The 16,104-nt window shown below is 48.1% G+C and overlaps 1 protein-coding gene across 15 annotated transcripts in view; it reads right to left on the bottom strand.

Moving 5' to 3' along the window:
• NR2F6 (nuclear receptor subfamily 2 group F member 6) overlaps window positions 1-16,104 on the bottom strand; it is a 133,816-nt gene that overhangs the window by 41,325 nt on the left and 76,387 nt on the right. Inside the window, exon 1 of one of the 15 annotated variants that reach the window (XM_053294981.1) lies at window positions 2,958-2,986. The exons of the other annotated variants lie outside the window; for them this stretch is intronic. The gene's annotated coding sequence lies outside the window, so the exon portion shown is untranslated. Of the gene's footprint in view, window positions 1-2,957; window positions 2,987-16,104 lie in introns of those variants that run through there. 15 annotated transcript variants of the gene reach the window in all.

Raw genomic sequence — 16,104 nt, 5'->3', positions numbered from 1 at the left:
CCTCTCCTCCTTGCCCAGCCACAGCGTTGTGTAATTACATGCCTATGTAATTACCCCGCAAGGTCAGCGGGGGCCTGTGTTCAATAAATGAATATCAGCCCCCTTTAATTTTTTTTTCAAGGTTCCAGAGCATCTGAGCTCGTGCAAAGTGCCTCTCTCCTGCCATTGATTACTTATGTGTTTTTTTCCCTTGACACGGTACTTAAAACATTTGCAGTGTGTGTTTGTGGATCCCGATCCTAGATACCTTCACTCAGAATTCCATGGAGGCCTCCCTCCTTGTAAATATGCTTGTTAGAACTTCAGCCCACTCACCATGTTGTCCATTTCAGAGGAGGAGATGGCATCTTGCCCAGAAAAGCTGTATCATATACAGTAGAGATGGGATTACCATTTGAACAAGAGCAGCTCCCATTCCCTGACAGTTGTTCTCTGTCCTTCAGCAGCTGCAGCTGTTCAACAGGTCGTTTCTCCCCTTCCTGCTTCTGCTTCTCTGTGTTGGGGAAAAGGTGCATCTGTTGAATTTCTGCTTGTTGGTTCAGCAATATTCTGGGTTTCCTCAAAACTTACTTTGGGAGGGGCGCGGAAGGACACGCACCAGAACATGAATGTTTTGAAGACAGAATCTCCTTGCTTTCCAAACTGTTGGATAAATTCTGCAGAGGCTGTTACTACTACTGTTACCACTACCATATTTATCTGAATCAAAGACTAGGTTTATCCTATATTCTTTGATGTTAAAATGGGACAGGGGGGTCATCAAATTCAGAGTCCTCTTTTGGGTAAATACAGGTGTAATCTGTATTTAACCTCTGTTTTAAATTCAGAGTAGTCTTATATTCAAGTAAATACAGTATTTATCCACCACTTTTCAATGAAAATGTTCTCAATCTGTTTACACAGGGAAAGAGTAATAGTAATGGAATGGTTTCTTGTCCCCACAAAGGGCTTACAGTCAGAAAACATAATTTGCCAGGTTCATATTTTGCCCCAACTAGATCCACACATTACAGAGGGCTCGAGTTTTGGTTTGCCACCCTAAATACATCAACCTTGCAGCAGGGCAATTCACACACTTAACACTCAGGAACATGAGCTGGGCATAGGGATGTGCATTAATTGGTTTTTTCAATTCAATTTGTGCCCGAATTGAATCACCCCTGATTTGTTTTGTGTCCGAATCTGTCCCCCCAAATCACCCCAGATTTTATTTGGATTTGATTCGGATTTGGATTGATTCAGACCACTTATAAAAGTCCTAGGGGCACCAAATTTGGCTGGTGTGTAGGTCCCCATGGGTGCCATCTACCAACCAGATTTCAAGGCAGTGAGGCACTTGGTTGATTTTTAATGATTTTTTAAAGTTTTTACTGATCTTGTATATTTCCACCATAGAAAATAATGAGGATTTGAAGTTGCCCTATCCTAACCCTAACATGGATCCCCAGCTTTATTTATTTATTATTATTTTTAAAAAGTTAAGTTCTAGCCCTTGTAGAAGTGCAGTTATGGGAAAATGTGTGGTCACTATTTTTTTAGTGTTTGGATTCTTTGGTGTATAATAACTTTTCTTCATAATGAATCCCGATGGGGATCCATTGCACACCTTCTTTTCTTCTGTTCATTTTGACTGTTATTGGACAGTGCCAACTGTCAACTGCCATGTGTCAACTACACCCACCCCACCCCCACACACTGGGGTACTCACTTTTTATTTTTTAGGAATTTTTGTAGTGTTTAGATTATTTGGTGTCTTCATTACACATCTTCAGTTCTTCTGTTCATTTTGACCCCACTGCTTTGCGGGTGGGGAATTAGTGGCATCCCATGTGCCCACTACCCCCTAACCCACAAGCCACTGGGTACTCAGTTTATACAGTATTTTAGGAATTTTTGAGTTGTTTAGATTCTTTGGTGTCTATTGAATCTTCATTATGAGGAAAGATTATTAGACATTATTAGTCTAAACACTTGAAAAAATTCCTAGAACATAAACTGAGCCGTACCCCACTGCCTTGCAGGTGGGAAGTGGGATGTAGTTGGCACATGGCAGGTGACAGTTGGCACTGTCCAAAGACAGTCAAAATGAACAGAAGAAATGAAGGTGTGTAATGAATCTTCATAGGGATTCATTGAGGAAAATTTATTATACACCAAAGAATCCAAATACTTGAAAAATAGTGACCACACATTTTGTTCCATTGTGTTACTTTTAACAACTGGTCAGGATTTTGGCAGACAGGAAACTTTATTTATTTAGCATATTTGTATACCACCCACTACCGCCGTGTCTTACTTCTTTGCGAGACGGCTTCTTAGGTACCATGTTTCCATATATCTCCGCAGGTACAAGACACTAAGAGACTAGCTTTTAAAAAGTGAATCTTGAAAAACCAGTACTAAGATTATGGACTGGGTCTCACGATCAGTGAGACCCCGTTCAGCAGGGTGCGCGGGGAGGGAGCTCTGGGCGGTCGGATTGGCCGGCCACATGATTGCCGGCTTCGTGACGGAGCCGGCGGGGGCTGGGGAGCTCGGGGGCCGCACGGCCCCTGGAAGCCCCAGTATGTTCTGTGTGAGCGCGCAGGGCATACTGGGGAGACCCCCGGAGCCGGCAGGTGGCTTTTTGCCTCCCCTCCAGGGGTCTACTCGTGAGGGCTAAGGGGAGGGGTACTTGAGCAGGTTACCCACTCTAGAACCACTGGGCTCGCAGCTGAGCCCGGTGGTTCTCACGATCAGCAAAAATCGGGATAGTGGAGGCTAGCCTGATTTTTGCTGATCGTGAGAATAGCCCCTATATGTTATTGTCTAACCCCCATAACCCCACAATGAGAGCCACCATGGTGTAGTGGTTAGAGTGTTGGACTAGGACGAGGGAGACCCAAATTCAAATCCCCATTCAGCCAGGAAACTCGCTGGGTGACTGGGTCAGTCACTTCTCTCTCAGCATAACCTACCTCACAGGGCTGTTGTGCGGATAAACAGAACCATGTGCATCACTCTGGGCTCCTTGGAAGCAGCGCAGGACAGAAATGTATAAATAAATAAATCATATTCCAGGAATCATGACTAAGCGCTTTCTTTCACACACACAAACATTTTCCAGAACTGTTAAGGGATTGACATCAAGTGCATAAACATTAACCTGCTTGAGCTGAATGGATAGGAAATGATGACATTTTATCATGTGAACACACTGTCGACAGGGGCGGATTAAGCTTTTTGCTGCCCTTCTACCTTAAACAAAATAGTTTGCCTCCCCCCCCCCCAGGTAAAAGGGGAAACTTTCTCCTTGCCCACTCAACCCTTGCTGCAGCTGCGGCTGCCCACAGAGAGGGGCAGCAAAACTTGAGGGGCAACATTTGCTGCTCTTCAAATTTTGCCGCCATAGGCAAATGCCTACTCTGCCTCTCCGCAGAGGCAGAGTTAATCCACCACTGACTGTCGATAACAGAAGGAATGCACCTACCGGTATGAATGTGGCAGTATCTTCAAATAAGAGCTAATGTTAGAAGACTGCTACAGGGAAAATGGACCCCCCCATGTGATTTGGGCTGAGCCTGTTGGAATCATATGGTACGGGCTCTTTCAAGATATTTACGAGAAATGCTTTGGTTCCAGGAATCTACAGATTTAGGCTTAATTTACTAGTCAGTCATTATCTGTGGTCGCCCCCAATCCCCCTGTTCCCTCAGATCCTTTTCTGGCATACAAGCAAGGAGAGAAACAGGTTTTCTGTCATTTGCCCTGGTATATGGAGATGGTAAAAAAAAAACCCATGGGTGGTGCTTGCTGGAGGCCAGGGGATACTTGCCACTGATGAGCTGGACAGTGGATTTGTAGATTGCTGCTTGATTCTATAGGTCGATGGAATAGGGACATACAGGTCTAATTTGGAAGAAAGGGGTTCTGACATGATAATGTGAAAAGTTCAATCAGTTTCACTGAAAAGGCGTTGTTATAAAAACATCAGTTACGATGGCAAACCCCTAAAAGGCTGAACATAGCTGAAATCTGAAAAAACAAACAATGTTGGATATGCAGCTCTGTAGCAACAGATAACACAAGAACAGCCCTGCTGGATCAGGCCCATCTAGTCCTGCTTCCCACAGTGGCCCACCAGATGCCTCCGAGAAGCTCACAGGCAATAGGTGAGGGCAGGCCCTCTCTCCTGCTGTTGCTCCCCTGCAACTGGGGCATCCTGCCTCTGAGGCTGGAGGTGGCCTATAGCCCTCAGACCCGTAGCCATTGATTGACCTGTCCTCCACAAATTTATCTAAACCCCTCCTGAAAGCCATCCAGGCTGTTGGTTGACAGCACATCTTGTGGCAGAGGATTCCATAGGTTGATTATGTGTTGTGTGAAAAGGTACTTCCTTTTGTTGGTCCTAAATTGCTTGGCAATCAGTTTCATGGGATGACCCCTGGTTCTAGTGTTATGCAAGAGGGAGAAAAATAACTCTCCATCCACCTTCTCCACACCATGCTTGATTGTATAGACCTGTATCATATCTCTCCTCAGTCACCTTTAAAAGCCCCAGGTGTTGTAGCCTTGCCTCATAAGGAAGGTGCTCTAGGTACTCTGGAAATGGCCATTTAATAAAGAGTTCCGGAAAGAGATCTTATGGAGTATCATGATATTATGGGCTTTCATAGAATCACAGAATGTTAGAGTGGGAAGGGACCTTGGAGGTCTTCTAGTCCAACCCTCTGCTCAGTGCAGGGATGTGCTACAGCATCCCTGACCATTGATCACCCAGTTACTGTTGTTGGAACATAATAAAAGCCCTTCTGGATCAGGTCAAAGGCCCATCTAGTCCAGCATCCTGCCTCACTCCGTGGCCAACCAGGTGTAGTTAAGACGCTGCAGGTGGGGAGAAGAGGACAATGGCCTCTTCCCATTGGTGTTTCCTATTTCTGATTCTCACTCCTTATTCCGATGGAACCATCCAGGCTAGTAGCCACTGATAGCCCTATCTTCCATAAATTTCTCTAACTTCCTTTTACCAATACGAATACGACCAATATTTATGTACCAGCAACAGCCACTGGAGGGATGCTGTGCTGGGACTAGATAGGGCCAGTTGCTCTCCCCCTGCTCAGTAAGGAGAATCAACACTATTAAAAGGTGCCTCTTTGCTCAGTAAGCAAGGGCTTTAAAAAAAGTCTAGATTGGTGGCCACCACCATGTACGGTAGCAGCAGATTCCATAGTTTTAACTACACATTGTGTGAAGTACTTCCTTTTGTTTGTTCTGAATCTCTCAGCTTTTACCTTCAAGGGATGGCCCCGAGTTCTAATATGCTGAGAGAGGTAGAAAAACTTATCTCTATCCTGGAAAACCTCCAGTGAAGGAGAACCCACCACTTCATGAGACAAACTGTTCCACAGGTGTTTTTTTTAACACATAGTCCCAAGATAGTGCTAAATTATGAGGCTATTCACACAAACATGCAAAACCGGGCTAAGGGAGACCAACCCAGTTTTGCATGCTTGTGTGAACCACTGGGATCGGGCCCAATCCCAGCAGATACACAGAGGCAAACCCGCCTAAGTAGCCTCCCTCTTAAATGAGGTTAAGGGAGGAGTGCTCCCTTAACGTCATTTTATTGATCATGTGTCAGCAGCACACGATCGTGTATCAGCTGGCACAATCGGGTGGGGGAGGGGGATCCCAGGAATGCAGCACACATTCACGTGGTGCATTATTGGAGCTCCTGCAGCATGGGGCAATGCATGGTGGCGTGTCTCAGCAGTCCAATCCCAGGAGCTGCAGCAGAAACCACTGTTTGTCTGGGCAGGCAATCCGCCCAGCCAGGGATGAAGAGCTGCTCGTCTGCGGGGAGGGTGAGTCAAAACCGCTCTTCCCGCAGACCTCCACAGAGCTCTTCTCAGTGGTCATGAGAAGAGCTCCAGTGAGTTAACAGGAGCCCTGCCAGGCTGAGGGGGAGGCCAGCCGGAGGAGGAGATAGAGGCTGGCCGGTGGCGAAGACCCGCTGAGCTGAGGAGGAGCCTGGCCGGTGGGAGAAGGAGAAGAATGGCTGGCGTACTGAGGCCGCCGGGAAAAAGAGGCAGGAGGTGGCGGCAGGACGGCCTTGCCCTAGAGAAAAGGCAAGCAGCGATGGGTGGGGAAGTGAACCTGAGGCTGGCGGGGGAGGATAATGGGGCAGAAGGCTTGGGGGGAGAGCAGACTGAGGCTGGGGGGAGAGCAGACTGAGGCTGGAGGGAGAACCAAAAGGGGAAGAACTAGGGGCACAGATGCTGTGTGGGTGGGGGGGCATGGCTGGCCCCAACTAGTGCACAGATGCTCTGTGTGGGGTCAGCTAGTAGATATATAATTCTCTAAGGCATACCCATCGCTAATCCCATGTGTGGCAGCTCTCGCAAGAGTTCAGGAGCAGCAGCACTGTGGTGATTGGGCAGTGGAGATTCCATATGCAGATAGGGAGGAGGAGCCTGTGAGAGCAGAAGCACCATGGTGATTGGGTAGTGGGGATTCTATATGCAGGTAGGTAGGTGGATCCTGTGATGGTTCAGGAGAAGGAGGCTGCCACTGTGTGGATTAGATGAGGAAACAAGATGAACAAGATCTGTTAACTCAGGAAGGGAGAGAGAGGTGGGGAGGGGAAGAGAGAAAGAAGGAAGGGCGAAGGACAGGCCTGGGCCTATCAGAGGCTTGAGGGGAATGAGCAGCCATGGCGGTGGCGGCAGTGAGGAAGGGCCCGGTCAACTGCCGCTGCTGTTACTCCTGTGGGGAGGAGCAGGAGTGGGGTGAGGGTGAGAGTGGGGAGGTCTTTGGGGATAGGGGACTGCTGTTTGGCCAATAGGCACCAGCAATGCTGCAGCTGTGACCAAGAGAGGTGAGCGGGGTGGAGTAAAGGGATGGAGGAGGAGGAGCAGGAGTGCAGCTTAGGTGAGGGTGGGGAGATCTCTAAGGTGAGGGGGGCTGTGGCAGCAAGTGAGGGGAGCAATCAAGTACTAGCGCCCAGATGGTCTGCATGGGTTAAGCTAGTTCTTAATAAAGCATAAGGCGATATGTCTTGGAATTAATGATTCCAATATAGATCAGCCCCATTCCTGGACAAATCTCTTGGATCTGTACTGTTTTTGTCCATTTCCTCATGAATACAATTTCCTCTCTTCTCAACAAGAAAACAACGTTTCATGAAATGGCGGCAGACAGAGGAGGGAGCCTTGAGTTTGCTTCTTCTTTAAAGGGGTCAGCTGGGTGCTTCCATGGTTGAGCGCTACACTGGAAGAATGCTCTGGCTCAAGAATCTTTTATTAAAATGACCTTTAGATTTCCCCTACACACACACACACACACACACACACACACACACACACCACGTGCAACCACAACCAAGATGTCCTTGCACAGTTGTCTCTGGAAAAGGCCCAGCCATACAATTTCATGTGTTTTCACCCAGTAGTACCCCAGACCTTGTATCATTCTGGAACATTGGCGGTGTGGGAGGAGTTCCTAGTTCGGAACATAGGAAGCTGCCATATACCGAGCCAGACCATTAGTCCATCTAGCCAGGGGTGTAGCGAGACCCCCAGGGGACCTCCCCATTGCTACGCCCATGCATCCAGCTCAGTATTGCCTATACAGACTGGCAACGGATTCTCCAAGGCTGCAAGCAGGAGTCTCTCTCAGCCCTATCTTGGAGATGCTGGCAGGGAGGGAACTTGGACCCTTCTGCATGCAAGCATGCAGGTGCTCTTCCCAGTGTAGCCCCTAAGGGGGAGATCTTGCAGTGCTCACACATGTGGTCTCCCATTCAGATACAACCAGGGTGGACCCTGCTTAGCAAAGGGGCAATTCATGCTCGCTACCACAAGACTAGCTCTCCTCAGAGGTGGACTAGGACTGCCAACTCTGACTGAAGATATTCCTGGCAATTTTTCTCCCCCAATATTTTCACCAAAAGATTTCACATGACCAAGCCCACAACATCGCCAGGGTTGCTTTTTCAATTTTGCATGGAGACTTCCCGCCAGTCCTTGGAAAACCCTATTGCATCTATGGCTGAAGCTATCCCTGAGATTTCTGCCCCTGCCCACCTGCTCCAGTACGTTCCCCAATAGTTTTCACCATATCTGGCCATGAAAGATCTCTTGCAGAGGTGGCCCTTTGGTGAGGTGAGGTGAGGTGAGGCAGTCACCTTGAGTGGTGCATTACTGGGGTGCCAGAACGGCAGCAAAATCCTACCCACCCACCTGCTGCCGCCACTGGAGTGTCTCTTTGAGACTGATCTGACCCTGGAGAACTTGCAATGAGTGTCTCGCCTCACATTCCTTGAACAGCTTGCAAAAACATAAGAACAGCCCTGCTGGATGAGGCCCAAGGCCTGTCTAGTCCAGCATCCTGTTTCCCACAGAGACCCACCAGATGCCTCTGAGAAGCCCTCAGGCAGGGGTGAGGGGCCTGCCCTGTCTCCTGCTGTTGCTCCCCTGCAACTGGGATTTAAAGACATCTTGCCTTTGAGGCTGGAGGTGGCCTATAGCCACCTCCATTGACAGCCCTGTCCTCCATGACTGGTCCTAAATTTCCCAGCCTGAGAGAGAGAGAGAGAGAGAGAGAGAGAGAGAGAGAGAGAGAGAGAGAGAGAGACTCCATGCATAATTTTATACACCTTGACCATCTCCCTGTAGTCACCTCTTTTCCAAACTAAAGAAGCAGAAGGAGAGAAAAGGAGGCCACTGGCAACCTTCCCTCCTCCCTGCCTCAGAACTTGCAAGGGTCGGTTTTAAAAGGTGTCTGGCCCCCACTAGGGACATGGGGCAAGCAGCCCCCTCGCCTCAAGTGCCCCAACATCACACACTGCATGGGTATCCCAAGCTCTTTCACTCCTCCAAAGGAACCGCTGGTGTGCTCACCCCGGCCCCCAACCCTCTCGGCCTGCAAGCTAAGCCGCGTCGGACAAGGCCCGGCAGCAGGAGAGAGGAAGCTGCCAAGGTCACCAGATCAGAGCCTGGAATGGAGTCCGTGGGGGTGGGGCGATGGTCCTGCTGTTCCATGGCCATTTTGCTGTGATCGAAGGCCCCCCGCTGATTCTGACGGGGAGCCCCCCCTTGCAGCAGCCAAGCCAGTCCAGCCAGGCCAAAGGGCTCCCCAGGGGGTCTGTGCCCCTCACCCACCACCTGGGCCCCATCGAACCACTCTCCCACCCCACCCCCGCCCAGGCACAAATCTCAGCGTCTGCAGCTGATGCCATTAACGATTAACAGGCTGGGGCCTGCTGACACTGCAGAAGCCGGGGCCTACAACTGGTATACATTTTGCGGGGGGACTCTGGACCTGTCCCTGGTTCCTTATTAAGAAGGTTTCCCGTAAGCGGAACATGCATGCCCTTGAGATTTAGGAAGCTGCCTCCGCTGCATAATCCAGATCCTCATAAAACATAGGAGTGTAGGGAACGGCCTCATACTGGATCAGACCATCGGTCTATCTAGCTCAGTATTGTCTGCACTGGCTGGCAGCCGCTCTCCAAGGTTTCCGGAGGGAGTCTCTCTCAGCCCTACCTGGAGATGCCAGGAAGTGCACCTGGGCTCTACCACTGAGCTATGGCCCCATTGCCTATACATGTATTTGGCTAAGGACATATTTGAGGAACACAGGAAGCTGCTTTGCACTGAGTCAGACCCTGGTCCATCTAGTTCAGTATTGTCTGCACTGACTGGCAGTAGCTCTAATGGTTTCAGGCAGGAGTCTTTCCCAGGCCTACCTGGGGATGTTGCTAGGGAGTGAACATTCATGGTGTGGGCTGCCCCCTTAAAAACATCTGTGCCCCCACTCTCTTCTTGCCCTTTATGCCTGGAACACCTCAGAACACCATCTTCCGTCAAATCCCCTCCTTTGCTGTTTCCTCTGACATCCTCATCCCCGACTTAAAGATCACAGCACAATCACACATGCATCCAGTTTGAACAGACTATAAAAACGCAAAGCGTGATTAAGAAGATGGTGTAACTAGGGCATTATACCAAAAGACAGAGCAGAGATGATTTTGCATGGCTTAGTGAATTGTTTCCCTTTGTTAAGCAGGGTCCACCCTGGTTTGCGTTAAGATGGGTAACTACATGTGTGCACTGCTATTAGACACCCCCCTTAGGGGATGGAGCCATAGTTCAGCAGGAGAGTCCCCGCTTGGAGTTCAGAAAGTCCCCAATCCCTGGCAGTGTCCCAAGGCAGGGCTAGCCCGGGGAGACTCCTGCCTGTAACCTTGGAGAACTGCTGCCAGCCGGTGTGGACAAGTATTGAGTTAGCGGGACCAATGGTCTGACTCATTATAAGGCTGCTTCCAATGTTCCTATGTAAAGCCATTCAGGCAGATAAACAGTTCCTGTGAACTCAGCTGCTTTTTCCCTGCGCTACTGCCCTCAGAAAACCAGCCTTCTTTGTACGTAATGGGTGGATTTCCCACCTGTCCCTCCACCAGATGAAACTGAAGCAACCCCTGCAAGAAGGAAATCTTGCATAGATGCAATGTGTGTAAGTATGTTTAAAAAAAAACTTGCGAGTTTCTGAATGTATATAGCAATAACAACTATCTTCAAATTGTAGCTTTCTCTGTCGTCTTTGTGAGCAGTTGTCTTGGGCTTCTAGCACACAAACACCTCCATCAAACTTGTCAACATCTTTGTAGAAAGGCAGCCTAGAAATATGGGCAATCTATTTTTTAAAAGCCTTGTGCCACGGGGTATGCCTTGGGAGAGAAAGAACTGAGAGAGAGAGAGAAGCAGAGAAAGTACACAACCCAAATGGTTGCTGCAGATTCAACGGTTGTGCGGTGAGTGCCCCTTTCTAGTAAGTTCTGGAGAAATGGAGAAGGCTAGCGTGGGACCCCGTGGCTTCCAGCATCTGGGCAGCTTTTCTCCCTCACAGTCTTGCCAGCCCTGATTTATGGCCTTCTGCTTCTCCTCTTTGGCTTCCCACTCCTTTCCCATCCCAGAAATAATAACCTGGACACAAAGGAAATTGGAGCCATCCATTTCGGGCCCTCCCCCCTGCCGGCTCCTTCCAGGACAGAATCCCATGTTTGTTTTGACATTTCTGTCCAGCTGGTGACGGCCTCTGGAGGAATGCTTGGATCCTCCAAAGCTCCTGAGCTGTGTGGCTGATTCAGTGATACAAAAGGGGCCCTCTGCAATCCCTCACCACAGCTTCCTGGTTGCCTTGCGGTTGGGGCTTCCCAGTGGGGCTATGCCCTCTTGCACCGCACTGCACCCTGTCCCCAGAGACTCCAGCGGTCCATTCCTTCATGCATGGAAGAAGATCACTTAACGGAAGACAATTGTGGGGAGGGAAATCCCCAAAGAAAAGGGAAAGTCACCGCTTCTTTTATTCTTTGGAATACGTGGGTTTGTCTTTGTACATAGTCCAGAAACTGCGATTGGTGCAAAATGCAGCAGCCAGGTTAGTCTCTCAGTCATCTTGAAGAAACGACCTCACTCCTATATTAAAAGAACTACACTGGTTGCTTACATGTTTCCAGGGCGTTTTCCACACAGGGCTTTTAGCTCGCATGTCCTCTGGAATGAATAGTTTGCGTTCACATATTGACCAGATTTACCATGAAGTCCCCCTGTGAGCTATTGGGGACCACTTCACACACAATTCAGGTTTTTCCTTGCACGTTAGATTATAGCCCGGTTTATATCCAGGGTAATTTTTAAAAATCCACCTTTTTGCACTGGTTTTTTTGGGCAACTTTGAACTTGGAGTAAAGCCTTGCAGTAAACTCGTGGTAAAGCCTGTTTTGTGACAAATGCCCAGGCAAAATACAAAGTGCTGGTTACAGGTATGCAGCCTGGGAATGCTCTTGGACCCAGGCCTCACCATGGTATCCCAGGTGGAGGCTATGGCCAGGAGCGCTTTCTATCAACTTCGGATGATTCAACAGCTGCGTCCATTCCTTGAAGAGAACTATCTCAAAATAGTTGTGAATGAGCGGGTAACCTCCAGGCTCGACTACTGCAATGCGCTCTACGTGGGGCTGCCTTTGTACATAGTTCAGAAGCCAGATTGGTCTCTGGGGTAACCCGGAGAGACCATATTATGCCTGTCTTAAAACAGTTGCACTGGCTGCCGACAGGTTTCCAGGCAAAATACAAAGTGCTGGTTATTACCTTTAAAGCTACCTTAGAGAGTGCCTTCTTCGGTATGATCTCCATTGCTTGTTGAGGTCATCTGGAGAGGTCCATCTCCAGTTACCACCAGTACATCTGGTAGTGACTTGGAACCGGGCCTTTTCTGTAGCTGCTCCTGGCCTATGGAATGCACTCCCGGCAGAAATCCACAGTTTAGGCTTGCTGTTGGCCTTTAAGAGAGCCATAAAGACTAGCTTGTTTTGCCTGGCCTTCCAAGGTTTTTAAAATTGTTGTGGGTTTTTTTGTATTTTAATTAGTTTTAAATTGGTTTTGAATTGTTTTTAGCACTGTGTCTTAAATGGTGTGTGATGTTATGTCTTTTTAAATTTGTTGTACATTGCTCAGAGCCTTTGGATGGGGCAGTTTATAAATGAAATAGATAGATAGATAGATAGATAGATAGATAGATAGATAGATAATATAACCTATGAAACCCTAAACAGCTTAGTATTTAAAAAGATGCCTTCTTCATCATGAGCCCTGCCACCTATTGAGATCATCTGGGAAGGTCTGCCTGCAGTTGCCATCAGCTCATCTGGTAGCCACTCAGGGAAAGGCCTTCTCCATCACCACCCCATGGCTTTGGAATGTGCCCCCTGCTAAATTAAGAGCCCATCTCTGACAGCTTTTAAAAAGACTCTTAAAACACATTTGTTCTTCCAGGCTTTTGACTAGATTTGCAGAGCTGTGAATTAAGCAGTTCTTAATGTCTGAATTGCTGTTTTAATTATTTTGTAATTACAGTCAACCGGATTTGAGTATCCGCGAAATTGTGACTGATCTCGCAAACCGCGACCTGAATATCTGCGGTTTGGCAAGATTTTTTTGCCAAAGGCGGGGGGGTTAGTGATTTCCGGGGGTCCCCTTAACTCCTCTTACTCATGGTGATTTGGGGGGATTCCCCCCCCATTTTTTACTTTATTTTTCAGTCTTTTTGCGACCGCGAAACCAATTTTTTCCCCCAGAAGCCCCCTTGAAATGATACTATGTCCTGACAAGTTCCAATCTTCCTCCCAGAAGCCCAGAGCGACGTAAGTGGTTATGTTTACCCTCACAACAATGCTGTGAGGTAGGATACTGGCCCAGACCCACCCAGTGGGCTTCATGGCTGAAGGGGGATTTGAACTTGGGTCTCCCCGGTTCTAGTCCAACACTCCAACCACTGCAAGGCAACCACAGCCCCCCCCCCCATTTTTTAAAAAAATCTTAAAATACTGCACCTCTGAAGGTGGAAGCAGCAGAAGGCTAGGAGCTCTCTCTCCTGCTCTGTGCAGGCATTTCCACTGCTGCGCTTCCTTCCGGGAAGAGGCCATGGAGGAGGGAGGTGGCTGATGGGCAATTCATGGGGGCCCATGGGCCACCCCTGTATGATGCCCCTGGTTCCATCCCTCCCCCCTCCAACCCCTTCAGCACCCTCCAATTTGCTGAAATTGCTTCTAAGCATGTGTGTTTTTTTATTTTGATCCAGTCAAATTTTATTTGAGGGGTCAGTTAAGAACATAAGAACAGCCCTGCTGGATCAGACCCAAGGCCTATCTGGTCCAGCATCTTTGTTTCCCACAGTGGCCCACCAGATGCCGCTTAGAAGCCTGCAGGCAAGAGTTGAGGGCATGCACTCTCTGCTACCGTTACTCCCCTGCAACTGGTATTCAGAGGCATCTTGACTCTGAGGCTGGAGATGGCCTATAGCCACCATCAGTGGTGGAGGGATGCTGGCATCAGCCTGTTTTCAACTGCTGCCATGGCCCCCTGGCCCCGCCTCCTGCATCTGACGTCAGATGTAGGGGGCAGCTAGCCACGCCCCCTGCATCTGACATCAGACGTGGAGGCGTGGTCTCCCTCCCAAACGGGGCCGTGCAACCCCACTTGGGAGGGAGATCAGCCGACGCTGCATTGTGCAGCACGGGCCAGAGCAACTCTGGCAGCAAGACCAGGAATGGCTTTCCCTGCCTTTAAAAGGCAGGGAGAATGACTCCGGCTGCGCTGTCAATGCAGTGCGGGCCAATTTCAGTCCCGCAAAATAATACACCCACACACCCCACCCCCCGTGTCTGATGTCAGACGTGGGGGACATGTCTGGGGCAGCGAGGTGCGGCCCCTGGGGGCAGTGGCCTGGGTTCTTTGAACCTGTTCGCCCAATGGTGGCTCCACCCCGGCCACCAGATTAGTAGCCATTGATAGACCTGTCCTCCATGAATTTGTCTAAACCTCTTTTAAAGTCATCCAAGCAAGTGGCCATCACTGCATCCTGTGGCAGAAAATTCCATCGGTTAGTGAAAAAGTACTTCCTTTTGCTGGTCCTAAATTTCCCAACCTTCAGTTGTATGTCAAGGGAGAGTTGTGATGCTTCCCTTTTAATTCTGTTGACACAGTGATGTTATTTTGCAATGGCTTCTGGTTACAATGATAAAAGAATACATCTGACTTTTTAATAAAAGCATTCTCAATGGCAATACATCCTCTGCGGAAGCAATCAGATCTTACTATCTGTGGTTTAGAGGCTTCTGTACCAGACTTGACTTCAGTTACTTAAGAAACGTAGCAATTGCCAATTATTATGTAAATGGGGCTTTCCATTTAAGCTGATGGTTTAATATCAGAGAAAGATAATCATCAGATCTTTAGATGAAGCAGAAGAGATGATAAAGGAAATTCAACACAGAGAAAGTTGAAGCAGAGGTTTTGAATAATTTAGAAGATAGAATATTAAAAGAGCAAGAGGAGAATAGATTAGAGAATAGATCAGAGGAAGTTGAACAATTAGACATAAGAAAATGAGAATGGAATTGGGGTCCAACTGCCTAGAAAGATTGAAAGAGGGAATCACTAATGTTTTATTAGAATGTTAGTTCTAGAATAACCCTGGGAATGAATAAAAATAAATTCTGATCTCCCCACTTTTCATCTAATTATATCTTTTGACTTTCTGGTTATATAAGACACTGTAACAAAGATGACAACCAGTTTATTGACATTTTTGACATTCAGTGTGGCTGGGTCGAATAAGCCGCTCAAAAAGAAGATATCAAAAAGAGTGAAAAATTGCAGAGATGATGCATCATGTACTAGCAAAAAAGCAAGACAAAATTAAAAATGATATCAGAATTTGCAGACATGCTTTTGAACACTGAATCATAGAGCTGGAAGAGACCTTGAGATCTTCTAGTCAAACCCCCTGCTTGGTGCGGGAAACAGTTATAGCATCCCTGGCAGATGGCAGTAAATGTTTGCTTGAAAACCTCCAGTGAAGACACAATAAAGGATACATCACCAGGTTGTTGACAAGGACTGGCTGGGATGGGGAGAAATTTCTCCAAAGTGGAAATGCTCTCTGAATTTCAGGATTTTCCCAAACAGAAGCTGAAATTCTTTCTGCATATCAGAGTTCCTCCCAAGGAGATATTTTGGAGAATTTTCTCCAGTGGTTTGTTCACATGTTGAGTCATTATAAGACCCTGAATAGGAGACTCATGGATGTCAATGCTGGGAATTTTGCTCTAGCTCAGTGGTAGAGCATCTGCTTTGCATACAGAAGGTCCAAAGTTCATGCTTTGGCATCTCCCGATAAGGCTGGGAGATATTTCTGCCTGAAACCTTGGAGAAGTCACTGCCAGTCAGGGCAGACAATACTGAGCTAGGTGGACCAATTGTCTGATTCAGTAGACAGCAGCTTCCTTTCATCTGCTCTGAATGCAGAAGGTCCCAGGATCAATCCCTGGCAGCCGATTCCTAGATAAGTGGCTATAGGGTTGCAGCCTTTGTGGCACCCTTACCCCCCCAAAAAAAGTTCTGCGGACATCCATGCCTCCCAACAGAAACATCTCAGGTTTCAGCAAGATCTACTAAGGACAGAAGAGCAGTTTTTCCATTGAGCCAGTTATTGGGCTCCACCTCTGAATCACACCGAAACACATACAAGTAAATTGGAAGGAGGAAGCAGAGATGACTA

Source organism: Hemicordylus capensis, chromosome 2 (genome assembly GCF_027244095.1).
Source record: "Hemicordylus capensis ecotype Gifberg chromosome 2, rHemCap1.1.pri, whole genome shotgun sequence".
Taxonomy (NCBI): Eukaryota; Metazoa; Chordata; class Lepidosauria; order Squamata; family Cordylidae; genus Hemicordylus; species Hemicordylus capensis.
The sequence above is the reverse complement of the archived record's forward strand: the minus strand, read 5'-3'. Positions and strand labels throughout refer to the sequence as shown.